Raw genomic sequence first — 9,109 nt, forward strand, 5'->3', positions numbered from 1 at the left:
ACTATGGCAAATTATATATTATTTCGAAGCCCCCGGATGTTAGCTTTCCAACGCAACTAGAACCGCCTCATTTGGACCTTTGTAGCTCAAGTTATGACCATTTGAGTGCAAAGAGGTTAGGCTGACAGCTTTGGCAATTTCTTCAGTTTCTTGTATTCCTTCCACTTTTGCATGCTTCCTTTCCATCCTCTGAGCCATTCTTGCCCTGTAATCTCTGAAATCACTTAACACACATATCACGGCATCGAATGGTATAAAGGGAGGATTAAAATTAATAAAATTAAGGTCAAAGAAATATATTTTCAATCATAGCACAAAATCAGGAAGGAAAATATACAACATGCAATTTCTATGAATAAGTGTGAGAATAGTGGATAAAATCTACCCAATTAAGCATAAGATGTACCACGAACTAGTGGTGCATCAAATCTCTCCACACTTAAACATTAGCATGTCCTCATACTAAACTCAAGAGAAACTATAAAGAATAAATGGAGAAAGTAAGACTCATGAGATGCAACCTATGAATGCAACTATATGCTATGATGATAAATATAAATCAAATTTCACTAATTCAAATCATATAATAAAAAGCAAGTAAACTTGTAAGAAGATAGCTCATGAAAGTAGGGAACATAGAATCAAGCACTGAACCCTTACTGGTAGTGTATATCACTCTAACTCTCAAGTGTCTAGGGTCAATCACTCTACTCTTTCCTAGTCATGTTTTATCAACCTTGTTCTTCATCTAACCAATCAACAAATATTTAGCATACCAATGCAAATATCATGAGGTCTTTTCAAGGTTGTAATGAGGCTGAGGTAAAGGTAAGGATACATGTATGGCCAAGTGAGCTAAAAATATGAATCTTTGGCTAACCTAAGCTTTCACCTAACATACACACACACTATATGTAATTCTAAAATCATACCTAGCTACCCATAATTCCCACTTTTGTATCCCATACTCATGTACCAAATTTTTTATATTTCTTTACTTTATCACATATGCATTGATCTTTTATTAACTTAACTTTGCATTGGGGTAATTTTGTCCCCTTATTTATTTATTGAATATTTTTGGATTTTTTTTCTAATAGAAAAATAAACATAACTTATCAATGCACATGTATTTTTAATTTTTCTGGTTTTACGTGAGTAGGTTCCCGAATTCCCAATATTAAAATGAATTAGAAACATGATACATTCTCTTATTAACCCATGTTCCCACAGTTTTTTCACACTTTAGTTAATGCACAATCTCTATCTTAAGCTAGCCAAAGATTCAATTTGCGGTAATTAATTTGTTTTTCTACTTAAGGCTAGTGATGTGGTTATAGAATAGAAGGGGGTTTAAAAAACTCGAAGTGGCTAACAAGGGTGACATAAAAGGGTAGGCTTATTTGGGATAAGTGAGCAAAAACAAGTAATGGCCTCAATCATATGCAAGCATGTAAATACACTAAATAATGGACATATAGAATGGAACAAAGTAACGATTGCAATCATAGCTAGGGAAGGAAACACACAAGAATAAAAATTTATGGTTAAATAATGTAACCATGTAAATAAGCTCAAAATCTCACAGGTTTGTGTTCTTTGGCTCAAAAACCATGTTCCAAATACAGCTTCAAACAAATTTAACACATAAAAAATTTTAATTTTTTTAATTTAAATTAGTGAAATAATTTTAATTTTTTAATTTAAATTAGTGAAATTTTTCAAAAATAGGGTCCTAGAAAGAAACTTATTATTTTTCAACCAAGTAGTACTTAAATGCAAACAATCAACTACACATGCAATCTATTATGTAATGCAACAATGAACTAATAAAGAAAATAAGACATTGATGTTGAGATAAGAAATAACTAACCCATGGAGATCGGTATTGACCTCCCTACACTTAAAGATTGCACCGTCCTAGTGCATGCTAAGATGTGCAAGTGGACGGGCTGCTACAACTGATGTTTTTCTCCAAAAGTTGTGCAGATGGAATTGTCTGTTGCCCCATATAGAAGTTTCATTTTTCCTTTCTCGGTGGCCGGCTTGAAAGAAGAGGAAAAAGAAGAAAAAGTAACCCAGAAATAAAGATAAGAAAATAAATAAAGTCTGGGTGGGCTAATGCCAAATAATGAGGGTCTCAATTACATGGTAGCTACAACATGCAAGTGAAAAAATAATAGAAGCACATGGCATACCAATGGTGCAAAATTTGCAACAATGAGAGGGAGTGTGTGGGTAATCCAAGGTAGTATAAGTGCATATCAATGCAAAAGAAATACTAGTATTATAAAAGTTAGCATTGACTTATGAATAATAATACCCAATCAGAATAAAACAATTCATGAAGCACCGGAATAATTCAAGAAAATATGCAACAATTGAATAAGAAAATTTAACACCAATGGAAAAATAATAAATTTAGAATATAAAATAAAAATATGCACAAAATTAAAATGTAATGAATAAAAGTATGCAAATAAATTAAGTAAAATAGAATGAGAGTGAAGAATGAGAAGTGAAAGAAAGGAAGAAGAAGTAAGGAAGAGAGGAGGAAGGAAAAATTAGGATTGGTGAAGAAAAGATAAGATTTCTGGCGCTGATTTGGATAAGCTGTGCGACGCTGGCGACGCGGACGCGTGATATGGCTTTGTGCTTCCAGCACCATTCAAGCACCACTCCATCCTAACTCTCTGTCCATACATCTTTTACGTCGATTTTGCAGGGTCACACGTGCGCGTGGGTGACGCGCACGCGTGGAAGGCTGGTTTCGCAAATGACGCGGACGCTTCAAGGACACGTACGCGTGGACGCGTTGGTGCCTAAGGCACGCCTCCAGCCATGCTCCCGCATGACTTTTGGTACATTCTTCCTTTTTGTCGCATGCACATATGACGCGGACGCGTCAGCGACGCTGGCGCGTCGCGTGCTTTTCGTTTTTTTATGCAGTATGCAAAATGCAATGCTGATATGGATGTTATGAATAATTTCAGGTTCAATAAAATAGAAAAAAATAAAATAAAACTTAAAAACAAACAAAACGAAATAAAAATTGAAATTGAAAAAGGAACGATCATACCATGGTGGGTTGTCTCCCACCTAGCACTTTTAGTTAAAGTCCTTAAGTTGGACATTTGGTGAGCTCCCTATCATGGTGGCTTATGCTTGAACTCATCCAAGAATCTCCACCAATGTTTGTAATTCCAATGGCCTCCAGGGTCCCAAATTAGACGCATAAAGTCTTCAAGCAAGTTGAAGCAAGTGACAAGGCCCCAAGAGTGTTGATTGTTGGAATGAATTCCGGGGTCCCAAACCTTGCTTTTGCACCCGTCTTCTTGTTGACCGTTGATGAGCGGATAATTTATACGCTTTTTGGCATTATATTTAGGTAGTTTTTAGTAGGATCTAACTACTTTTAGGGATGTTTTTATTAGTTTTTATGCAAAATTCACATTTCTGGACTTTACTATGAGTTTGTGTATTTTTCTGTGATTTCAGGTATTTTCTTGCTGAAATTGAGGGACCTGAGCAAAAATCTGATAGGAGGCTGAAAAAGCACTACAGATGCTGTTGTATTCTGACCTCTTTGCACTCGAAATAGATTTTCTGGAGCTACAGAACTCCAAATGGCGCGCTCTCAATTTGGGGTGGCAAAAGGGTCGAACCCGCCGGGCTGATCCGCTAAATCTGCTAAAAAAGGTGGGTCGGGATAGGATTTGGAGCCTGCCAAATTTAAAAAATCCGCCAAACCCGTACCGCCAAATTGGCGGGTTTTGGCGGGACGGGGCGGGCCGGTCCGCCGGGCCAAAAATTTTTATTTTTATTTTTATTTTTATTAAATAAAAGAGTGATTACTATTATAAAATTAATAATTATAGAATTTTTAAATACCTTTTTTTATTTTTTATTTTTATTCTTCTTTTAGTTATTAACTTTATTTATTTTATTTTATAATTTCGTATATATGCTCAAATTATGTGACTTGTTTTTTAAAATATAGATGATTCTATTGACAAATATTATTTTAAATGATTTTATTGAAGTTAAAAATTAAAAAAAAGTAAAAAATTATATTATAATTTGACTATTTTTTATTTGTATTTGATTTTTTAATTTTTATTTTTTGGTTAATTTTAATGAATTTTATTTTTCAAAAAAAAAAAAGTCAAGCGGGCTAACCCGCCAACCCGCTAATCCGCCATAAAGCGGGGTGGGCTAGCATTTTAAACCCATTTTAGTTGGCGGGGCAGGCCGGTCCACCCCGGTTATAGGACGGGCCTTAGGGGGCGAGGCGGGTTGGGGCGGGCCGGCTTGCTTTGCCACCCCTACTCTCAATTGCGTTGGAAAGTAGACATCCAGGACTTTCCAGCAATATATAATAGTCCATACTTTATTCGAGTTTAGACGACGCAAACTGGCGTTCAACGCTAGTTCCATGCTACATTCTGGCGTAAAACGCCAGAAACACGTCACAAACTAGAGTTAAACGCCAAAAACACGTTACAACTTGGCGTTTAACCCCAAGAGAAGCGTCTGCATGTGTAAAGCTCAAGTTCATCCCAAGCACACGCCAAAGTGGGCCCCGGAAGTGAATTTCTGCACTTAGACTTATTTCTGTAAATCCTAGTAGCTAGTTTAGTATAAATAGAACTTTTTACTATTGTACTAAGCGTCTTTGACCAGATCTTTGATCATTTTTATGCTATCTTAGACTTTTGTGGAGGCTGGCCATTCGGCCATGCCTGGACCTCTATCACTTACGTATTTTCAACGGTGGAGTTTCTACACACCATAGATTAAGGTGTGGAGCTCTGCTGTTCCTCGAGTATTAATGCAATTACTATTATTCTTCTATTCAATCTAGCTCATTCTTATTCTAAGATATTCGCTGCACTTCAACATGATGAATGTGATGATCCGTGACACTCATCATCATTCTCACCTATGAACGCGTGCCTGACAACCACTTTCGTTCTACCATAAATTGAGCGCGTATCTCTTAGCCTCCATTCCGAAAGATCAGAGTCTTCGTGGTATAAGCTAGAATTATTGCCGGCCATTTCTAAGGTCCTGAAAGTCTAAACCTTGTCTGTGGTATTCCGAGTAGGATCTGAGATGGGATGACTGTGACGAGCTTCAAACTCACGAGTGTTGGGCGTAGTGACAGACGCAAAAGAATCACTGGATTCTATTCCAACATGATCGAGAACCGACAGATGATTAGCCGTGCAGTGACAGCGCATCTGGACCATTTTCACTGAGAGGACGGACGGTAGCCATTGACAACGGTGATCCCCCAACATACAGCTTGCCATGGAAAGGAGTAAGAATGATTGGATGAAAGCAGTAGGAAAGCAGAGATTCAGAAGGAACACAGTATCTTCATGCGCTTATTTGAAATTCCCACCAATGAATTACATAAGTATCTTACTTCATACCGACAATCTCCGTGGGATCGACCCTTACTCACGTAAGCTTTATTACTTGGACGACCCAGTGCACTTGCTGGTTAGTTGTGCGAAGTTGTGAAAAAGAGTGATATTACAATTGTGCGTACCAAGTTGTTGGCGCCATTGAAATCACAATTTCGTGCACCAAGTTTTTGGCGCCATTGCCGGGGATTGTTTGAGTTTGGACAACTAACGGTTCATCTTGTTGCTCAGATTAGGTAATTTTCTTTTCAAAAATTTTTCAAAAATCTTTCAAAATTTTTTTTATTTGTTTGCGTTTTTCTAAAAATAAATTTTTGAAAAATCCAAAAAATTTATAAAATCATAAAAATCCAAAAATATTTTGTGTTTCTTATTTGAATCTAGTGCCAATTTTTAAGTTTGGTGTCAATTGCATGTTTTTTAAAATTTATGCATTTTTTTCGAAAAACTCATGCATGGTATTCTTCATGATCTTCAGGTTGTTCTTGACAAGTCTTCTTGTTTGATCTTTAAATTTTCTTGTTTTGTGTTTTTTGTTGTTTTTCATATGCATTTTTGCATTCATAGTGTCTAAGCATTAAAAATTTCTAAGTTTGGTGTCTTGCATGTTTTTCTTTTCTTGAAAATTTTCAAAAATAAGTCTTGATGTTTTTCTTGATCTTTAAAGTGTTCTTGGTGTTTAGCTTGACATTCATAGTGTTCTTGCATGCATTAGTTGTTTTGATCCAAAATTTTCATGTTTTGGGTCATATTTGTGTTTTTCTCTCTTATCATTAAAATATCAAAAATAAAAAAATATCTTTCCCTTATTTTACTCATAAATTTCGAAATCTTTGGGTTGACTTAGTAAAATTTTTTTAAAATAAGTTGTTTCTTGTTAGTCAAATCAAGATTTCAATTTTAAAAATCTTATCTTTTCAAAACTTTTTCAAAAATCAAATCTTTTTCATTTTTTTTATATTTTCGAAAATATTTCTAAAATTGATTTTCAGAATCTTTTTCTTAATGTTATTTCATAATTTTCAAAAACTTTACTAACAATTAATGTGATTGATTCAAAAATTTGAAGTTTGTTACTTTCTTGTTATGTAAAGTTCAATCTTTAAATTCTAGAATCATATCTTTTAGTTTCTTGTTAGTCAAGTAATCAATTTTAATTTTAAAAATCAAATCTTTTTCAAAACAAATCTCAATCATATCTTTTTCAAATCATACCTTTTTTCAAAACTGATTTCAAAAATCTTTTCTAACTTCCTATCTTTTCAAAATTGAATTTCAAATCTTTTTCAACTAACTAATTGACTTTTTGTTTGTTTCACTATTTCTTATCTTTTTCAAAACTACCTAACTACTTTCCTCTCTCTAATTTTCAAAAATCACCTCCCTCTTTTTCAAAATTCTTTTAATTAACTAATTGTTTCAAATTTTAATTTTATTTCTTTTCTTAATTTTCGAAAATCACTAATTTTTTTTTCAAAAATAATTTTCGAAATTATCTCCCTCTCATCTCTTTCTATTTATTTTATTTATCTACTAACACTTCTCTTCTACTCAAAATTCGAACCCTCTTCTCCCTTCTACCTGTGTTCAGATTTTCTTCTTATTTTCTTCTACTCATATAAAAAAATCTCTCTACTGTGGTAAAGAGGATCCCTATTATTATTTTCTGTTCCCTTCTTTTTCATATGAGCAGGAGCAAGAACAAGAACATTCTTGTTGAAGCAGATTCTGAACCTGAAAGGACTTTGAAGAAGAAACTAAGAGAAGCTAAAATACAATAATCCAGAGAAAACTTTACAGAAATTTTCGAAAAAGAAGAGGAGATGGCATCTGAAAATAATGACAACAACAACAATGCAAAGAGGATGCTTGGTGATTACACTACACCTACTTCCAATTTTTATGGAAGAAGCATCTCAATTCCTGCCATTGGAGCAAACAATTTTGAGTTGAAGCCTCAACTAGTTGCTCTAATGCAACAGAACTACAAGTTTCATGGACTTCCATCAGAAGATCCCTATCAGTTTTTAACTGTTCTTGCAGATCTGTGATACTTTTAAGACTAATGGAGTAGATCCTAAAGTCTACAGGCTCATGCTTTTCCCTTTTGCTGTAAGAGACAGAGCTAGAACATGGTTGGACTCACAACCTAAAGATAACCTGGACTATTGGGATAAGCTAGTCACGGCCTTCTTGGCCAAGTTCTTTCCTCCTCTAAAGCTGAGCAAGCTTAGAGTGGATGTTCAGACCTTCAGGCAAAAAGATGGTGAATCCCTCTATGAAGCTTGGGAAAGATACAAGCAGTTGACCAAAAAGTGTCCTTCTGACATGCTTTCAGAGTGGACCATTTTGGATATATTCTATGATGGTCTATCTGAGTTCTCTAAGATGTCACTGGACCATTCTGCAGGTGGATCCATTCACCTAAAGAAAACGCCTACAGAAGCTCAAGAACTCATTGACATGGTTGTAAATAACCAATTCATGTACACCTCTGAGAGGAATCCTGTGAGTAATGGGACGCCTCAGAAGAAGGAAGTTCTTGAAGTTGATACTGTGGATGCCATATTGGCTCAGAACAAAATGTTGACTCAGCAAGTCAACATGATTTCTCAGAGTCTGAAAGGATTGCAAAACGCATCCAACAGTACTAAAGAAGCATCTTCTGAAGAAGAAGCTTATGATCTTGAGAACCCTGCAATGACAGAGGTGAATTACATGGGTGAAGCCTATGGAAACACCTATAATCCCTCATGGAAAAATCATCTAAATTCTTCATGGAAGGATCAACAAAAACCTCAACAAGGCTTTAATAATGGTGGAAGAAACATGTTTAGCAATAGCAAGCCTTTTCCATCATCCTCTCAGCAACAGACAGAGAATTCTGAGCAGAGCCCCTCTAGCTTAGCAAACATAGTCTCTGATCTATCTAAGGCCACTCGAAGTTTTACGAATGAAATAAGGTCCTCCATTAGAAATTTAGAGGCATAAGTGGGCCAGCTGAGTAAAAAAGTCACTGAAACTCCTCCTAGTACTCTCCCAAGCAATACAGAAGGGAACCCAAAAAGAGAGTGCAAGGCCATAACCTTACTGGGTGTGGCCGAATGCACAGAGAAGGAGGAAGACGTGAATCCCAGTATGGAAGACCTCTTGGGACGTCCTTTGGACAAAAAGGAGTTCCCAATTGAGGAACCTAAGGAATCTGAGGCTCATCTAGAGACCACAGAGATTCCATTGAACCTCCTTTTACCATTCATGAGCTCTGATGACTATTCATCTTCTGAAGAAGATGGAGACATTGTTGAAGGGCAAGTTGCCCAGTATTTAGGAGCCATCATGAAGCTGAATGCCAAGTTATTTGGTAATGAGACTTGGGAAGATGAACCTCCCTTGCTCATTAGTGAACTAAATACATGGGTTTAGCAAACTTTACCTCAAAAGAAACAAGATCCTGATAAATTCTTAATACCCTGTACCATAGGCACCATGACCTTTGAGAAGGCTCTGTGTGACCTGGGGTCAGGTATAAATCTTATGCCACTCTCTGTAATGGAGAAATTGGGGATCTTTGAGGTACAAGCTGTAAGAATCTCATTAGAGATGGTAGACAAGTCAATAAAACAAGCTTATGGATTGGTAGAGGACGTGTTAGTGAAGGTTAAAGGCCTTTACATTCC

General features: G+C 35.8%; 1 non-coding gene across 1 annotated transcript; it reads right to left on the bottom strand.

Moving 5' to 3' along the window:
- Window positions 1-7,658: 7,658 nt before the first annotated feature.
- On the bottom strand, window positions 7,659-7,766 carry LOC127748013 (small nucleolar RNA R71). The gene has a single exon (XR_008009956.1). It is a non-coding gene; the product is annotated as a small nucleolar RNA R71 (small nucleolar RNA).
- Window positions 7,767-9,109: the final 1,343 nt, after the last annotated feature.

The sequence above is a fragment of the Arachis duranensis genome, chromosome 5 (assembly GCF_000817695.3).
Source record: "Arachis duranensis cultivar V14167 chromosome 5, aradu.V14167.gnm2.J7QH, whole genome shotgun sequence".
NCBI lineage: Eukaryota > Viridiplantae > Streptophyta > Magnoliopsida > Fabales > Fabaceae > Arachis > Arachis duranensis.